This window comes from Gouania willdenowi, chromosome 13 (assembly GCF_900634775.1).
Source record: "Gouania willdenowi chromosome 13, fGouWil2.1, whole genome shotgun sequence".
Classification (NCBI taxonomy): domain Eukaryota; kingdom Metazoa; phylum Chordata; class Actinopteri; order Blenniiformes; family Gobiesocidae; genus Gouania; species Gouania willdenowi.
The window spans coordinates 33,547,477-33,567,715 of NC_041056.1; the positions used below are offsets into that span (position 1 = coordinate 33,547,477).

The 20,239-nt window shown below is 36.3% G+C and overlaps 2 non-coding genes and 1 pseudogene across 2 annotated transcripts; 2 read left to right on the plus strand and 1 right to left on the minus strand.

Moving 5' to 3' along the window:
• The window catches only part of LOC114473983 (olfactory receptor 142-like), a 50,044-nt pseudogene that overhangs the window by 9,435 nt on the left and 20,370 nt on the right, over positions 1-20,239 (minus strand).
• Positions 9,902-9,973, plus strand: trnap-ugg (transfer RNA proline (anticodon UGG)). Its single transcript has one exon. It is a non-coding gene; the product is annotated as a tRNA-Pro (tRNA).
• trnap-agg (transfer RNA proline (anticodon AGG)) lies at positions 14,418-14,489 on the plus strand. Its single transcript has one exon. It is a non-coding gene; the product is annotated as a tRNA-Pro (tRNA).

Consider the following 20,239-nt stretch of genomic DNA (forward strand, 5'->3'; position numbering starts at 1 on the left):
ATGGACCAGTTTGATTTTGAGTGGGCCGCAAATTTTAGGCAATTTTAACATTATTCTGCCCTATAAATTCAATGTAAAGTAATGGAAATTATAAACAATATCTAATATTTCAATACCTTGAGTTTCTAGCTATATTTTATTCAATTTAAAGAAAAAATGTCGAACAATTTTAATGCATTTTGGAAAAAATAAAGCTTTGTTTTTCAACAATTTGTGATTAATAATGACTGCCACCATGCGATATAAGCGTGGAAAAACTCTGAGCCGAGGCAAATTTTGTGGATATTCATTGAATTTATGTATTTGGAAGGGCTGAGATATCAACAACTGAATTACTTTGTTCTACACAATTATTCATGCTTTTTGTAATTTCCACTTTATCTTGCAGGCCACATTTGATGCTCTAAAGGGCTGGATTTGGCCCCCGGGCCTTGAGTTTGGCACGTTTTCCACAGCATCAGACCCAGAACTACTCAGTCCTGCAACAGTTTTATGTCCCAGGCCATCAGAATCCTGACCTCACAATAAAGACTTCAAAATGTCTTTACTGACTGCAAAAATGCCCTATATTAAGGCAACTTTGAATTATTCCAGGTATAAAAATTAAAATAATAATGATGATCCTGATGCAAGAACATGTAAACATCTATCTATCTATCTATCTATCTATCTATCTATCTATCTATCTATCTATCTATCTATCTATCTATCTATCTATCGATCTATCGATCTATCTACAAAGACAAGAAAGGTCTGTGTGTGTGTGTGTGTGTGTGTGTTTGTGCGTGTGCGTGTGCGTGTGCGGAGCGAATATCTCCCCGACACGGTGCGAGTTCGGCCTGAAACTTTGTCAACGGCTTCCAAATACCCCAAGTGTGTGTATCTGTTATTTTGGAGTAATTTGGTCATTTCCAAAAGTTTATTTTAATTTTATTTCCTTTCGGGACGGCCCCAAAATGAAACCTATTCAGCTTCTGACCTTAGGGTGTGAGGGGGTGCTATCTATATCTATTTCACTGCACAGTTCACTTCCGGTGCGTGCCAGCTGAGTTTGGCCTTGATCTTGCTCCTGTGGACTTCTCTTTTGAGGAAAAAATACTTTTTTACTGTTCCTTATTTGGTGATGAAATGCACAAATGACGTAAAACAAAAACTAAACAATATTTACACAGGAAGTACACAAAATGACAACAGAAATGCACAAAAATATACAAAAAGGCTCCAAAAACACACAAAATGATTCCAAAAAACATACATTACAGAAAAATACACCAAACGACAACAACAACATGAAAATGACTCAATATACACAAAAATAAATATTTATACAAAAAATACAATAAAATGACAATAGACATGCATAAAACTACACCAAAAAAACAAACAAAAACAAACTAAAATACACAAAATGACTCCAGAGGGGTATTCAATAAAGGAGGGTTAACAAACTCTGAGTCTATCCATAAACTCTGGGTCAACATACCCAGCGATGGGAAACTCTGGGTATCGGATTCCATTACAGCTGGTATGAAGTGGGTCATTCAACCCTGAGTATGTAAACCTTGGGTTACTTACGTGCACGCGCGATAAAAAACCATCATCAATGGATCAAAGATTTACTCGAGCTGCCATGACAACCACCCGGAATAGAGTGATTTAATAAGCCGGTGTTTGAGGAATATGAGCCTGTTTTAAAGGTGCGTTCAGTCTTCAGTGACTATAGTGGCTTAAATCACCTGTAATTAGTTACACTTTTTGGTAACTTCATCACTTTATTGCTCCAGTGACGTGACGAGCGGTCAATAATATGAATAAAATGTTTCTGAGGAGAAGTGGTAGCAGTATAGGATGGCTGCATAGACAGCCCTCCTGTTACACTGGATATAAAGACAGTGACTGCCGCTTGATATCAAATCAATTATATTGATTTTTAATGTAATATTGTCACCAGAGTCATCTCAACGTCCTAAAAAATGTCATAAAAAAACACTGAAGCGGGACGCCTACCCGCGACCCATCGTTTTCAAGCGCAGCATCACAATTCACTGCGCCATCATACCTTCAAAGATGCATGATCTACAGATTTAACTGTACTAGTACAGTGCCCGTCGGAAGTATGCATTCATGTGGGAGCTTCAGTAGAGGTAATTATGGCCAAATGAGTATGTGTTTGAAGGTTGGATGTACAAAGAGGTGTTCGTACTCTGTACTCTGTAGCGTTATAAAGGGGTTTATTTGCGGGTGCAAAATAAAACAGCGTGTGCCACTTCCCTGGTTTAATTCTATGGGACATGAACATGATAAATGTGTTTGTTTATTTTTTTACTCACTTTGATATTTTTTTGTTTGGTGTATCTTTCTGTAATGTATTTTTTGGAGTCGTGTATTTTTTTTTTTATCTTTCAGTTGTCTTCTTGTGCATTTTTTGTGTTTTGTTTTACTCATTGTAATGTATATTTTTTTAAGTCATGAGTATTTTTTTTTTATCTTTCAGTTGTCTTTTTGTGCATTTTTTGTGTTTTATTTTACTAATTCAGTATTTTTTTATTTTTGATATAAATAATAAATACCGTGTGTGTGTCTCCTTGAAATGTTTGAGACGCTGATAACCAAACTCCATAGATATTGTAGCGGCAATCAGAAAAGTAACAAAACAGTGCAAAACAAAACGTAAAGCTCCAAACTACATGAGTGAGTAAGTAAATTAAAGTATTATGTACTATTCGGCTGTCTTTTTTTAAAAAACAAAAATAATTTTTTACCTTTGAACCAAGTGGTTAGAGCTTAACTTCCATGCACGGCACCACAGAGAATCCGCAGTTTTCCAGATGGAGTATTGAACGGGTTGGGAAAATTGTCTGCAAAAGACTCACCAGTGGCTGACGGTTCCAAATGATCTATTCAGAGAGCTCCCGTGTCTTGGTCTAAACTATCTTCTTCTCTCTCACTCGTGTGTTTACAGTCCGTGTCTGCTTGGCTGTGTGCGCAGCGATTGGCTCTGGCTGCACACGTGACTCTTGCTCGGGTGAGGAGCTGTGCAGTGAAATAGATAAAGTTGAATAGGTTTCATTTCGGGGCCATCCAGAAGTTAAATAAAATGAAAATAAACATTTTGAAATGACCAAATTACTCCAAAATAACAAATTCACACACTTGGGGTATTTGGAGCCCGTTGACCAAGTTTCAGGTCGAACTCGCACCGAGTCAGGAAGATATTTGCTCCACACACACACGCACACACACACACAGACGTTAGATAACAATATAAAACAACAATCGAGCCATAAAAGTGGATTCATTTAAATGATCATCTCCTCCTTTATATTATCCACAGGTTTGTATTCAGGGAACTTTACTACAGACGTCAGTAGATGTTTTAATGCAGATCTACCTCTCAGTGTCTTTCACTTATTGATCTGCATCCACAATGTTATAAAGAAAACTACCGTTTGCACAAAAAACAAAAAAAAAACAAAACGTAAAGCAACACAACATTAGTAATGATGTGAGCACGTCTGTGGTGTGTGATGAATATTTTGAAGAATGAAAGGCAAAAGACTCGTGGCAGAGCAAAAAGACAAGACCCATTCTAACTAACAGTTTCACAGCTTAAGCTTTTATACAGATAACAGAAAAGTTCCACCCTGAGGTGAGGAGAAGGAGAGAGTCAGATGCCCAACAGTGGAAACATTTGAGGATGATGAAGACGTTAAGTTAATTTTTAACTAAAGTGATGTAAAATTGGTTCATCATTATAGTCAACGCTTGTTGGTCTCGGAGTATGATTCTCCCTTCGGCGTGCGAGTGGTCCTGGGTTCAAATCCCGGACAAGCCCCATTGTGTATAGTAATTCATTGGTGGGTTTTTTAAGTATGTCTCAAATCTTTAGCATTCCAAACTGATGAAAAACATGTCGAAAAGTTCAAATGTTTTCTTATTTCTCTTTACAAAAATGCAAAATGTCAATGGTTCGTTAAACAAAGTAAAATGAGTTGTTTTGATTTCTCAATGCGGTTTAGTTAAATTTTAACTAAAGTGATGCTAAATTGGTTCAGAACATTGCAATCAAGGGCTTGTTGGTCTCAGAGTATAAATCTGACTTTAGGTGTGAGAGGTCCCGGGTGCAAATCCTGGACAAACCCCATTGTATGTAGCATTTCATTGGTGGGGTTTTTAAGTAAGTCTCAAATCTTTAGCATTCCAAACTGATGAAAGACGTGTTGAAATGTTTTCTTACTTTTCTTTACAAAAATGCAAATTGTCAATGGTTCATTAGGACGGAGTAAATTGAGTTTTTCTGATTTCGCAATGCTGTTAAGTTAATTTTTAACTAAAGTGATGTAAAATTGGTTCATCACATTGTAGTCAATGGCTTGTTGGTCTAGGAGTATGATTGTCGCTTCGGGTGCGAGAGGTCCTGGGTTCAAATCCCGAACAAGCCCCATTGTTTATCGTAATTCATTGGTGGGGTTTTTAAGTATGTCTCAAATCTTTAGCATTCCAAACTGATGAAAAACTTCTAGCAAAGTTAAAATTATTTCTTATTTCTCTTCACAAAAATGCAAATTGTCAATGGTTCGTTAAACAAAGTAAAATGAGTTGTTTTGATTTGTCAATGCTGTTTAGTTAAATTTTAACTAAAGTGATGCTAAATTGGTTCAGAACATTGCAATCAAGGGCTTGTTCGTCTCGGAGTATAAATCTGACTTTGTGTGTGAGAGGTGTCGGTTTCAAATCCTGGACAATCCCCATTGTATGTAGTATTTAGTTGGTGGGGTTTCTGAGTATGTCTTAAATCTTTAGCATTCCAAACTGATGAAAAACGTGTTGAAATGTTTTCTTACTTTTCTTTCCAAAAATGCATATTGTCAATGGTTTGTTAGGACAGAGTAAATTGAGTTTTTTGGATTTCTCAGTGCTGTTAAGTTCATTTTTAATTAAAGTGATGCAAAATTGGTTCATAACATCATAATCAAGGGCTTGTTGGTCTAGGAGTATGATTCCCACTTAGGGTGCGAGAGATCCCAGACAAGCCGCTTTGCTTATAGTAATTCGTCGGTGGGGTTTTTAAGTATGTCTCAAAACTTTAGCCTTCCAAACTGATAAAAAATATCTAGAAAAGTTAAAATGATTACTTCTTTCACTTTACAAAAATGCAAATTGTCAATGGTTCGTTAGGACGAAAGAAATTCAGTTTTTCTGATTTCGCAATGCTGTTACGTAAATTTTTAACTAAAGTGATGTAAATTTAGTTCATAACATCATAATCAAGGGCTTGTTGGTCTAGGAGTATGGTTCTCGCTTAGGGTGCGAGAGATCCCAGACAAGCCCCTTTGTGTATAGTAATTCATTGGTGGGTTTTTTAAGTATGTCTCAAATCTTTAGCATTCCAAACTGATGAAAAACGTCTAGAAAAGTTAAGATGATTTCTTTTTTCTCTTTACAAAAATGCAAATTGTCAATTGTTCGTTAGGACAAAGGAAATTGAGTTTTTCTAAATTTCTCAATGCTGTGAAGTTAATTTTTAACTAAAGTGATGTAAAATTGGTTCAGAACATTGTAATCCAGGGCTTGTTGGTCTAGGAGTATGATTCTTGCTTAGGGTGCGAGATGTCCCGGGTTTAAATCCCGGACAAGCCCCGTTGTGTATAGTAATTCATTGGTGGGGTTTTTAAGTATGTCTCAAATCTTTAGAATTCCAAACTGATGAAAAATATCTAGAAAAGTTGAAATGATTACTTATTTCTCTTTACAAAAATGCAAAATGTCAGTGGTTCATTAGGACACAGTAAATTGAGTTTTTATGATTTCTCAATCCTGTTAGGTTCATTTTAACTAAAGTGATGTAAAATTGGTTTATAACATTGTAATCAAGGGCTTGTTGGTCTTGGAGTATAATTCTGACTGTGGGTGTGAGAGGTGCCGGGTTCAAATCCTGGACAATCCCCATTGTGTTCAGCATTTCATTGGTGGGTTTTTTAAGTATGTCTCAAATCTTTAGCATTCCAAACTGATGAAAAAGGTCTAGCAAAGTTAAAATGATTTCTTATTTCTCTTTGCAAAAATGCAAATTGTCAATGGTTCGTTAGGACAGAGTAAATTGAGTTTTTCTGATTTCTCAGTGCTGTTTAGTTCATTTTTAACTGAAGTGATGTAAAATTGGTTCATACCATCATAATCATGGGCTTGTTGGTCTAGGAGTATGATTCTCGCTTTGGGTGGGAGATGTCCCGGGTTCAAATCCCGGACAAGCCCTATTGTGTATAGTAATTCATTGGTGGGGTTTTTAAGTATGATTTAAATCTTTAGCATTCCAAACTGATGAAAAATATCTAGAAAAGTTGAAATGATTACTTATTTCTTTTTACAAAAATGCAAATTGTCAATGGTTCGTTAGGAAACAATAAATTGAGTTTTTCTAAATTTCTCAATACTGTTAAGTTAATTTTTAACTAAAGTAATGTAAAATTGGTTCAGAACATTGTAATCAAGGGCTTGTTGGTCTTGGAGTATGATTCTCGCTTAGGGTGAGAGAGGTCCCGGGTTCAAATCCCGTACAAGCCCCATTGTGTATAGTCATTCATTGTTGAGGTTTTTAACTATGTCTCAAATCTTTAGCATTCCAAACTGATGAAAAAGGTCTAGCAAAGTCAAAATGATTTCTAATTTCTCTTTACAAAAATGCAAATTATCAATGGTTCGTTAGGACAGAGGAAATTGAGTATTTATGATTTCTCAACGCTAAGTTAATTTTTCAACTAAAGTGATGTAAATTTGGTTCATAACATTATAATCAAGGGCTTGTTGGTCTTGGAGAATAATTCTGACTGTGGGTGTGAGAGGTGCCGGGTTCAAATCCTGGACAATCCCCATTGTATTCAGCATTTAATTGGTGGGGTTTTTAAGTATGTCTCAAATCTTTAGCATTCCAAACTGATGAAAAATATCTAGAAAAGTTTAAATGATTACTTATTTCTCTTTACAAAAATGCAAATTGTCAATGGCTCGTTAGGAAACAGTAAATTGAGTTTTTATGATTTCTCAATCCTGTTAAGTTCATTTTTAACTAAAGTGATGTAAAATTGGTTCATAACATCATAATCAAGGGCTTGTTGGTCTCGGAGTATGATTCTGCTTAAGGTGTGAGAGGTCTCGGGTTCAAGTAACGGACAAGCCCCGTTGTGTATAGTAATTCCTTGGTGGGGTTTTTAAGTGTGTCTCAAATCTTTAGCATTCCAAAGTGATGAAAAATGCATTGAAATGTTTTTTTATTTCGCTTTACAAAAATGCAAATTATCAATGGTTCGTTAGGACAGAGGAAATTGAGTTTTTCTGATTTCTCAGTACTGTAAGTTCATTTTTAAATAAAGTCATGTAAAATTGTTTCAGAACACTGTAATTAAGATGTTGTTGGTCTAGGAGTATGATTGTTGCTTCAGGTGCGTGAGGTTCTGGGTTCAAATTCTGGACAAGCCCCATTGTGTATAGTAATTCATTGGTGTGTTTTTCAAGTATGTCTTAAATCTTTAGCATTCCAAACTGATAAAATTCATTGGTGGGGTTTTTAAGTATGTTTCAAATCTTTAGCATTCCAAACTGATGAAAAATATCTAGAAAAGTTGAAATGATTACTTATTTCGCTTTACAAAAATGCAACTTGTCAATGGTTCTTTAGGATAGAGTAAATTGAGTTTTTCTGATTTCTCAATGCTGTTAAGTTAATTTTTAACTGAAGTGATGTAAAATTGGTTCATCACGTTGTAATCAAGGGCTTGTTGGTCGAGGAGTTTGATTCTCGCTTTGGGTGCGAGAGATCCCGGACAAGCCCCATTGTGTATAATAATTCACTGTTGGGTTTTTTTAAGTATGTCTCAAATCTTTAGCATTCCAAACTGATGAAAAAGGTCTACCAAAGTTAAAATGATTTCTTGATTGTCTTTGCAAAAATGCAAATTGTCAATGGTTCGTTAGGACAGAGGAAATGGAGTTTTTCTGATTTCTCAATGCTAAGTTAATTTTTTAACTTAAGCGATGTAAAATTGGTTCATAACATCATAATAAAGGGCTTGTTGGTCTAGGAGTATGATTCTCGCTTTGGGTGTGAGAGGTCCCTGGTTCAAATCCCAGACAAGCCCCATTGTGTATAGTAATTCATTGGTGGGTTTTTTAAGTATGTCTTAAATCTTTAGGATTCCAAACTGATGAAAAACGTCTAGGAAAGTTAAGATGATTTCTTTTTTCTCTTTACAAAAATGCAAATTGTCAATTGTTCGTTAGGACGGAGGAAATTGAGTTTTTCTGATTTGGCAATGCTGTTACGTAAATTTTTAACTAAAGTGATGTGAATTTGGTTCAGAACATCATAATCACATGATTGTTGGTCTAGAAGTATAACTCTCGCTTAGGGTGCGAGAGGTCCTGGATTCAAATCCCCGACAAAAGCAATTGTGTATAGTAAATCGATGTTGGGTTTTTTAAGTATGTCTCAAAACTTTAGCATTCCAAAGTGATGAAAAACGTGTAGAAAAGTTGAAATGATTTCTAATTTCTCTTTACAAAAATGCAAATTATCAATGGTTCGTTAGGACAGAGGAAATTGAGTTTTTCTGATTTCTCAGTGCTGTTTAGTTAATTTTTTAACTAAAGTGATGTAAATTTGGTTCATAACATTATAATCAAGGGCTTGTTGGTCTTGAAGAATAACTCTGACTGTGGGTGTGAGAGGTGCCGGGTTCAAATCCTGGACAATCCCCATTGTATTCAGCATTTCATTGGTGGGGTTTTTAAGTATGTCTCAAATCTTTAGCATTCCAAAGTGATGAAAAACGTGTAGAAAAGATGAAATGTTTTCTTATTTCTCTTTACAAAAATGCAAATTGTCAATGGTTCGTTAGGACAGAGTAAAATGAGTTTTTCTGATTTCTCAGTGCTGTTTAGTTCATTTTTAACTAAAGTGATGTAAAATTGGTTCATAACATCATAATCAAGGGCTTGTTGGTCTTGGAGTATGATTCTTGCTTCAGGTGCGAGAGGTCCCAGGTTCAAATCCCGGACAAGCCCCTTTGTGCTTAGCAATTCATTGGTGGGTTTTTTAAGTATGTCTTAAATCTTTAGCATTCCAAAGTGATAAAAAACGTGTTGAAATGTTTTCTTATTTCTCTTTACAAAAATGCAAATTATCAATGGTTCGTTAGGACAGAGGAAATGGAGTTTTTCTGATTTCTCAATGCTAAGTTAATTTTTTAACTTAAGCGATGTAAAATTGGTTCATGACATCATAATAAAGGGCTTGTTGGTCTAGGAGTATGATTTTCACTTTGGGTGTGAGAGGTCCCTGGTTCAAATCCCAGACAAGCCCCATTGTGTATAGTAATTCATTGGTGGGGTTTTTAAGTATGTCTCAAATCTTTAGCATTCCAAAATGATGCAAAATATCTAGAAAAGTTGAAATGATTACTTTTTGTTCTTTACAAAAATGCAAATTGTCAATGGTTCGTTAGGACACAGTAAATTGAGTTTTTATGATTTCTCAATCCTGTTAAGTTCATTTTTAACTAAAGTGATGTAAATTTGGTTCAGAACATCATAATCAAGCGCTTGTTGGTCAAGGAGTATGATTCTCGCTTAGGGTGAGATAAGTTCAGGGTTCAAATCCCAGACAACCCCATTGTGTATATTAATTTATTGTTGGGTTTTTTAAGGTTGTCTCAAATCTTTAGCATTTCAAACTGATGAAAAACGTCTCGCAAAGTTAAAATGATTTCTTATTTCTCTTTGCAAAAATACAAATTGTCAATGGTTCGTTAGGACATAGTAAATTGAGTTTTTCTGATTTCTCAGTGCTGTTTAGTTCATTTTTAACTAAAGTGATGTAAAATTGGTTCAAAACACCATAATAAAAGGCTTGTTGGTCTAGGAGTATGATTCTCACTTTGGGTGCGAGAGGTCCCGGGTTCAAATCCCGGACAAGCCCCAATGTGTATAGTAATTCATTGGTTGGGTTTTTAAGTATGTCTCAAATCTTTAGCATTCCAAACTGATGCAAAAATATCTAGAAAAGTTGAAATGATTACTTTTTTCTTTTTACAAAAATGCAAATTGTTAATGGTTCGTTAGGACACAGTAAATTGAGTTTTTATGATTTCTCAATCCTGTTAAGTTCATTTTTAACTAAAGTGATGTAAAATTGGTTCATAACATTGTAATCAGGGGCTTGTTGGTCTTGGAGAATAATTCTGACTGTGGGTGTGAGAGGTGCTGGGTTCAAATCCTGGACAAACCCCATTGTATTCAGCATTTTATTGGTGGGGTTTTTAAGTATGTCTCAAATCTTTAGCATTCCAAAGTAATGAAAAATGTGTGGAAAAGTTGAAATGATTTCTTATTTCTCTTTACAAAAATGCAAATTGTCAATGGTTCGTTAGGACAAAGTAAATTGAGTATTTCTGATTTCTCAGTGCTGTTAAGTTCATTTTTAACTAATGCGATATAAAATTGGTTCATAACATATAGTCTAGGGCTTGTTGGTCTTGGCGTATGATTCTTGATTAGGGTGTGAGAACTCCTGGGTTCAAATCCCGGACAAGCCCCATTGTGTATAGTAATTCCTTGGTGGAGTTTTTAAGTATGTCTCAAATATTTAGCATTCCAAAGTGATGAAAAACGTGTTGAAATGTTTTCTTATTTCTCTTTACAAAAATGCAAATTATCAATGGTTCGTTAGGACAGAGGAAATTAAGTTTTTTCTGATTTCTCAATGCAAAGTTAATTTTTTAACTAAAGTGATGTAAAATTGGTTCATAACATTGTAATCAAGGGCTTGTTGGTCTTGGAGTATGATTCTCGCTTAGGATGTGAGAGGTCCCGGACAAGCCCCATTGTGTATAACAATTCCTTGGTGGGGTTTTTAAGTATGCCTCAAATCTGAAGCATTCCATAGGATTGAAAAACGTGTTGAAATGTTTTCTTATTTCTCTTTACAAAAATGCAAATTATCAATGGTTCGTTAGGACAGAGGAAATTAAGTTTTTTCTGATTTCTCAATGCAAAGTTAATTTTTTAACTAAAGTGATGTAAAATTGGTTCATAACATTATAATCAAGGGCTTGTTGGTCTACGAGTATGATTCTTGCTTCGGGTGCGAGAGGTCACAGGTTCAAATCCTGGACAAGCCCCTTTGTGCTTAGCAATTCATTGGTGGGTTTTTTAAGTATGTCTTAAATCTTTAGCATTCCAAAGTGATAAAAAACATGTTGAAATGTTTTCTTATTTCTCTTTACAAAAATGCAAATTATCAATGGTTCGTTAGGACAGAGGAAATGGAGTTTTTCTGATTTCTCAATGCTAAGTTAATTTTTTAACTAAAGTGATGTAAATTTGGTTCATAACATTATGATAAAGGGCTTGTTGGTCTAGGAGTATGATTCTCATTTTGGGTGAGAGAGGTCCCAGGTTCAAATCCCAGCCAAGCCCCATTGTGTATAGTAATTCATTGGTGGGGTTATTAAGTATGTCTCATATCTTTAGCATTCCAAACTGATGAAAAAAATCTAGAAAAGTTGAAATGATTACTTATTTCTCTTTACAAAAACGCAAATTGTCAATGGTTCGTTAAGACAGAGTAAATTTAGTTTTTCTGATTTCTCAGTGCTGTTAATTTCATTTTTAACTTAAGTGATGTAAAATTGGTTCATAACATCATAATAAAGGGCTTGTTGGTCTAGGAGTATGATTCTCACTTTGGGTGTGAGAGGTCCCTGGTTCGATTCCCAGACAAGCCCCATTGTGTATAGTAATTCATTGGTGGGGTTTTTAAGTATGTCTCAAATCTTTAGCATTCCAAAATGATGCACAATATCTAGAAAAGTTGAAATGATTAAATTTTTCTCTTTACAAAAATGCAAATTGTCAATGGTTCGTTAGGACACAGTAAATTGAGTTTTTATGAGTTCTCAATCCTGTTAAGTTCATTTTTAACTAAAGTGATGTAAAATTGGTTCATAACATTGTAATCAAGGGCTTGTTGGTCTTGGAGAATAATTCTGAGTGTGGGTGTGAGAGGTGCCGGGTCAAAATCCTGGACAATCCCCATTGTATTCAGCATTTTATTGGTGGGGTTTTTAAGTATGTCTCAAATCTTTAGCATTCCAAAGTAATGAAAAATGTGTAGAAAAGTTGAAATGATTTCTATTTTCTTTTTACAAAAATGCAAATTATCAATGGTTCGTTAGGATGGAGGAAATTGAGTTTTTCTGATTTGGCAATGCTGTTACGTAAATTTTTAACTAAAGTGATGTAAATTTAGTTCATAACTTCATAATCAAGGGCTTGTTGGTCTAGGAGTATGATTCTTGCTTCGGGTGCGAGAGGTCCAGGGTTCAAATCCCGGACAAGCCCCTATATGATTAGTAATTCATTGGTGGGTTTTTAAAGTATGTCTTAAATCTTTAGCATTCCAAAGTGATGAAAATTGTGTAGAAAAGTTGAAATGATTTCTTATTTCTCTTTACAAAAATGCAAATTGTCAATGGTTCGATAGGACAAAGTAAATTGAGTATTTCTGATTTCTCAATGCTAAGTTAATTTTTTAACTAAAGTGATGTAAATTTTGTTCAGGACATCATTATCATGGGCTTGTTGGTCTAGGAGTATGATTCTCGCTTAGGGTGCAAGAGGTCCCGGGTTCAAATCCCAGACAAGCCCCATTGTGTATAGTAATTCATTGTTGGGTTTTTTAAGTATATCTCAAATCTTTAGCATTTCAAACTGATGAAAAACAACTAGCAAAGTTAAAATGATTTCTTGATTCTCTTTGCAAAAATGCAAATTGTCAATGGTTCGTTAGGACAGAGTAAATTGAGTTTTTCTGATTTCTCAGTGCTGTTTAGTTCATTTTTAACTAAAGTGATGTAAAATTGGTTCATAACATATAGTCTAGGGCTTGTTGGTCTTGGCGTATGATTCTTGATTAGGGTGTGAGAACTCCTGGGTTCAAATCCCGGACAAGCCCCATTGTGTATAGTAATTCCTTGGTGGAGTTTTTAAGTATGTCTCAAATATTTAGCGTTCCAAAGTGATGAAAAACATGTTGAAATGTTTTCTTATTTCTCTTTACAAAAATGCAAATTATCAATGATTCGTTAGGACGGAGGAAATTGAGTTTTTCTTGATTTCGCAATGCTGTTACGTAATTTTTTAACTAAAGTGATGTAAATTTGTTTCAGAACATCATAATCAAGGGCTTGTTGGTCTAGGAGTATGATTCTCGCTTAGGGTGCGAGAGGTCCCGAATTCAAATCCCTGACAAGCCCCATTGTGTATAGTAATTCATAGTAGGGTTTTTTAAGTATGTCTCAAATCTTTAGCATTCCAAACTGATGAAAAACGTCTAGCAAAGTTAAAATGATTTCTTATTTCTCTTTACAAAAATGCAAATTGTCAATGGTTCGTTAAGACACAGTAAATTGAGTTTTTATGATTTCTCAATCCTGTTAAGTTCATTTTTAACTAAAGTGATGTAAAATTGGTTCATAACATTGTAATCAAGGGCTTGTTGGTCTTGTAGTATAGTTCTGACTGTGGTTGTGAGAGGTGCCGGGTTCAAATCCTGGACAATCCCCATTATATTCAGCATTTCATTGGTGGGTTTTTTAAGAATGTCTCAAATCTTTAGCATTCCAAACTGCTGAAAAACGTCTAGAAAAGTTAAGATTATTTCTTATTTCTATGTACAAAAATGCAAATTGTCAATGGTTCGTTAGGACGGAGTAAATTGAGTTTTTCTGATCTCTCAGTGCTGTTAAGTTCATTTTAACTAAAGTGATGTAAAATTGGTTCATAATATCATAATCAAGGGCTTTTTGTTCTAGGAGTATGATTCTCGCTTAGGGTGCGAGAGATCCTGAGTTCAAATCCCAGACAAGCCCCATTGTGTACAGTAATTAATTGGTGGGTTTTTTAAGTCTGTCTTTAGCATTCCAAACTGATGAAAAACGTCTAGAAAAGTTACAATGCTTTCTTATTTCTCTTTACAAAAATGCAAATTGTCAATGGTTCGTTAGGACAGAGTAAATTGAATTTTTTTGATTTCTCAATGCTTCAGAACATGGTATTTTAGAGCTTGTTGGTCAAGGAGTATGATTCTTGCTTAGGGTGTGAGAGGTCCTGAGTTCACATTTCGGAAACGCCCCATTGTGTACAGTAATTCATTGGTGGGTTTTTTAAGTATGTCTTAAATTTTTAGCATTCCAAACTGATGAAAGACGTGTTTAAATGTTTTCTTACTTTTCTTTACAAAAATGCAAATGGTCAATGGTTCGTTAGGACAGAATAAATCGAGTTTTTATTGATTTCTCAATGATGTTAAGTTAATTTTTAACTAAAGTGATGTAAAATTGGTTCATAATGTCATAATCAAGGGCTTGTTGGTCTAGGAGTATGATTCTCGCTTAGGGTGCGAGAGGTCCCGGGTTCAAATCCCGGACAAGCCCCATTGTGTATATTAATTCATTGTTGTGTTTTTTAAGTATGTCTCAAATCTTTAGCATTTCAAACTGATGAAAAACGTCTAGCAAAGCTAAAATGATTTCTTATTTCTCTTTGCAAAAATACAAATTGTCAATGGTTCGTTACGACAGAGTAAAGTGAGTTTTTCTGATTTCTCAGTGCTGTTAAGTTCATTTTTAACTTAAGTGATGTAAAATTGGTTCATAACGTTGTAATCAAGGGCTTGTTGGTCTTGGCGAATAATTCTTACTGTGAGTGTGAGAGGTGCCGGGTTCGAATCCTGGACAATCCCCATTGTATTATGCATTTTATTGGTGGGGTTTTTAAGTATGTCTCAAATCTTTAGCATTCCAAAGTGATGAAAAATGTGTAGAAAAGTTGAAATGATTTCTCATTTCTCTTTACAAAAATGCAAATTGTCAATGGTTCGTTAGGACAAAGTAAATTGAGTATTTCTGATTTCTCAGTGCTGTTAAGTTCATTTTTAACTAATGCGATGTAAAATTGGTTCATAACGTCATAATCAAGGGCTTGATTAGGGTGTGAGAAGTCCTGGGTTCAAATCCCAGACAAGACTTTTTGTGTACAGTAATTCCTTGGTGGAGTTTTTAAGTATGTCTCAAATCTTTAGCATTCCAAAGTGATGAAAAACGTATAGAAAAGTTGAAATGTTTTCTTATTTCTCTTTACAAAATCGCAAATTATCAATGGTTCGTTAGGACGGAGGAAATTGAGTCTTTCTGATTTCGCAATGCTGTTAAGTTCATTTTTAACTAAAGTGATGTAAAATTGGTTCATAACGTTGTCATCAAAGGCTTGTTGGTCTTGGAGTATAATTCTGACTGTGGGTGTGAGAGGTCCTGGGTTCAAATCCTGGACAATCCCCATTGTATTCAGCATTTCATTGGTGGGGTTTTGAAGTATGTTACGGCTGAATTTACGGTTGACCTCATTTGAAGACATGATTCATTGCTCTGGTTGAATGATGGAGTCCAGGCGGAGCATTGATGATTTTATATAAAAAAGTTTATTCTATTGCTAAGTAAAAAGGTACAAGATGGAACAAAGTGAAACAAAATTAGCGTCCGTCCAGGCGGACGTCCGAAGGAAGTGCTCGCCCCGCCCCAACAGTTTCAAAGCTTAAGCTTTTTATACAGATAAGAAAAGGTCCCAACAGTGAGAGACAAAAGGGAGGGAGTCAGATGCCCATAGTGGCAATGTTGGAGGATGATGAAGATGTTATGAGAAGGTTTGGCTCCAGTCTTTATCTTCTTGATAAGTGTGTGCGTCAGTGTATGTCTGCATGTGAGCAGAGATTCTGGCCTTGGCAGAGACTGTGCTGCACTGAGAATAATACGATCTGTACTGTTTAATCATGATTCAGCTGTTCAAAAGTGTAAAGATTAATGGAGTCGTCATGTATTAAAACATGACAAATTGTACACATGAACATACATTTGAGGATATGATGATGAATATAAAAATGACCATAACATTCCCCACTTTTGGTCGCCTCAACGACCAAATCAAGAAACAAAATTATTATATTCCACCTTTGCTGTCTGTCAGGGTTAACCATTAGCATCGTTATTGTCATACATTGGATATATTCTTCTTTTGTGAGGCACAGATATATCAAGAAAAATGTGGAAATAAACCTTAAAAAAAACTTCATCATTATTATCAATGGCATGAATCATCAAAAATCATCCTTTATTACATCAAGATAAGCAAAAATCATCATTTGCATCAAGGACATCACTCGTCTTCATCGGCTGAGTTCAGTGGTAACTGGGGTAACCAATAGCATCATGAGTGAAGAACCTTGAGTATTTTCCTCAATCGTAGCAGAAGGGTTTATGACTGTATTCCTGCAGCTAGGTGTGAGGTTGTCCTCCCTCAACCTAGCTATGAGCATTTGGTGTGGCTTATAAACAAAGCTAGGCCCTTGTTCTAGAGCGTTTTCTTGTGTGTGTCTCAGTGGCCTTGTCGGTTCCCCCTTCATTGTTCGGTCAGCCTCCGTCTCAGCATCAGCTGGTGTCGGCAATCATCTTGGATCCATGTTGCCTGCTCCGCGACCTTCACTGCCGTGTGGGTCGTTCGTTTCCGGTCGGCGTTGTAGATGATTGGTTGTTGTCTGAGGAAGGGTAGTCTCCACACACCTGGCAACCTCTCTTGGGATCGGAAGGTACCTGAACAGAAGAGGGGGAAAAACACCGAAACAGAACTCTTGGGATTGGCTGGTACCTGAACACAGGCGCGATCCCACTACTGAGGCTTTAGCTGGTACCTGGTACCTGGTAGGCTTTAGCTGGTACCTGGACAGAAAAAAAAGGGGTGGGGGGGAAAAACACTCACCCAAAATAAAATAAAATAAAATAAAATAAAATAAAATAAAATAAAATAAAATAAAATAAAATAAAATAAAATAAAATAAAATAAAATAAAATAAAAAATAAAATAAAATAAAAGTTTAGGGGTGTTAGGTTTAGTTAACTAACTAAATGAATAGTTAGTATGGCCAGGAAGGCAGAGACAGGTCAGAGGTCAGGATCTGAGAGCTTTTCAGATCCTAAAAGGTGCTGCTGCACAATCACACAATGGTTAGGTGTGGGTTAGTGAGCTTTTAGCCATGCTAGCTCTGTAGCCCATTCGCACGCGAGTGGGAAAATATGAGGCTGAAAGAAAAGCAGGAAGTATTAATTCGATTTTCTTTTCCTGGAGTAAGAAGAAGCATAGCTGGAGTTGCAGTGATTATCTGTGGTACATCTACTTACCTGGTGAGAAGCAACAATTTGAGAACCACTGTTTACAAGGACATGCAAGTCGGACGGAGAAGGACATGCAAGTCAGACGGAGAAGTGTGGAGTGTGATTACATGTCTTCTCAAGATGAATACATACAATTGGGAGACATGGAGATGTGAGAAAGCTAAATGAGTTTAACCAAATAAATAAATAATGTTATTTATTTATTTAAATTGTTTGTTTCATTTTTCGTTGCTATCTCTTATTTGTGAAGGAGAAATCTTATTCTATCCTTTATTTATTCTGAATAATGTTAAAACTCCACACCTATTCACATAGCCTAATTCTTTTATAGAGCTGAATTTGTCAGTTCATTTATTTCATTCATTTCCCTCATAATTATTATTTGAGATGTAATTTACTTAATTTTGAAGGTCAATTGGTGGCAAAAGTGTCTCCTATTCTGTGTCTGAACCAGAGTTCAGCGAGATTATTGGCCCTTTAAGGTTAGACAGAATTAAAGTTAAGTTGAGTCGAACAATCATATTGTCTTTTGCTCTCTGTATTTATCCCATTCGTAGGGGTGACGAGCCCCAGCACGGTTTGGAGAGCTTCCTTAAATGCTTGGAAGTTACTTAACTTTAAACTATCTCTTATTTCAATCAATTATCAAGAATTTCAGGAGGACCCTTTTTAAATCTCAGGCGACCCAGATTGGGCCACCAACCCAATGTTGAGAACACTTAATTTTTCCCTTAAAAGTGTCTAAACCCAGTGAAGGTGTTTTATGGTCTTGCACGCTAAGTGCTGTTGGAACAAGAAGAAAATGGTTGGAGGGTTTTGGGGTATATTATTTTCCTATGATAAAATATAAATCAAAAATCAGAGGGACGTTGGCCCCTCCCTTCCCTTTTTTTACATAAGAATACATTTGAATTCTTAAAACCATATGATAAATATCATTGGAAAATCACTTATCTGATCATTTTGGATGTGTCTCCGTTTTCCTCTCTCTTGTGTCCGCCTGCCTTTGTGCCCTCCAACCTCCTCGACCTCCTCCTCCTCAGCCATAAAGGTCAAAGCCAGGGTCAACTGTACGCTCCTTTTGGAAATTTGAAGATCTGTCCCCACTTTCGCAGTTGGATTGGAAGTCGCTGTAGTCTCTGGAATAGATATTATGTTAGAACATCCACAATATGTCATATTGTCACGTGTCTATTTCAATCTATTTCCCCTTTGCTTCCCAGTTACAGTTATGGACAATACTTCCCTTTAATTCTCATCCTTCATCATAAGAAGCAGTGACCAGGCATGGCGGCGAAGAGGAAGGATCGGAGTCGAGAAGGCGGTGGCATTCTGTTAGGAAACACTCAGAAACAGAAAGAGAGGAAACCATTAAGACTTAACTGGATAATTTAAAACATCTCTTTTCTTTAGTTGGATCTGATTCGTCTCCTTACAGCGACCTGTATTTTGGAAAAAGCTACATAATAACAACAACTAAGACGAAGACGTAGACAAGTGCACACCACAACGAGTATACACATATAACAACAAAAAACATGGACACTGAACATGAACAGTAAGGTCAGTCAAGGTCAAAGCCAGTCATTCCACTGAAAGTGGTATCATATATAAAAACGTCGTTTGGTGTTTTTAAACACCCAGAAAAAAAACCTTTAAAACCTGGTAACTTTTTAGAAGGCCCAAGGCCTAAAACCTTAATTTTTAACAAGCAGCAGTGTTATCTGAACACCCCACTACATAATTGGCAAAAACAGGGAGAAGATCAAGTGCATCAGAACCCAGGAGGAAAAGAAGGTGAAACAGAGGAACATGTGTAGTCAAACAGCCATTCATCGGTCAATCACTCAATGACACGTCCACGGCACATTCGCACTCACAACACGGTTCTCTCAGGCATACGTAACGAGTCATCATTCAGTCATTCATGCACCGCACACGTTCATGCCTCAATTTTCACGTCCATTCATTCACAAGGTTTTGTTGCATAGTGTCTAAGTAGAATATAGGTCTCATCTAACCCACCAGTGGCGATAGCCAGTCCACCTCCTCTCTCGGGGTCAATGAGCTCTTATTGCCCCCCCATGCTTGGCAACCTTTTAGTGTTAATTAATTGCTTTTTACTGGTATCATCTGATTACTAAGAGGTACGCTCCTTTTTACTTCCGCCTTGGCGGAGTCTACACTTAGAGTATTGTCCCTTGCAGTACTGACAGTCTACTAGCTGCTGATCAGGCAGAAATCGCACGGCCATGCACAATAACCAAACTCAACCCCGGTACCCAACCTGGGGGAAACTCAACCGCTGTCCATCTCCAGAAATGTAAAAAAGAATCTCTGAATCAGCAGGAAACTCAACCACCGCTCTTGAAAAATAAGAGTTTGGGAATAACTCAACCACCATAAACTCCAGAAGTCTAAGAAAAAACCTCTGAATTGGCAGGAAACTCAACCGCCACTCTTGAAGAATAAGAGTTTGGGAATAACTCAACCACCATAAACTCCAGAAGTCTAAGAAAAAACCTCTGAATCGGCAGGAAACTCAACCTCGGTCTGCAACCTGAGGGAAACTCAACTGTCAGAACTTTCTGGGCACCTCTAATATCACTCAACATTGAACGGAGCACGCAACCTCTAATAACCCTCACTCTAAGGGAACGTAGAAATTTGTTCAGAACGGTATTCGGTTACCAAGCATGTATCAAATCAGGTGGACTGCTATCCCCCGAAGAGTGCTTTCCCTAGCAAGGTTTATCCTTTTTCTGCACATTAAACCAGGACTTCTTGTTTGAAAAGTAATTGCCTATGTACTCATAGCAACTAATGGGACATTTTTTTTCTCAGGAAAAATTTGGTACCCCCCCCATGCTGTCGAGTGGCTTTGGGCCGGCCAGACAGTCCGACGCGGTAAGGGGGAGGCGCGCAAAATGAAAACAATGAATGTTGAACTAGGCTGTCTGTCG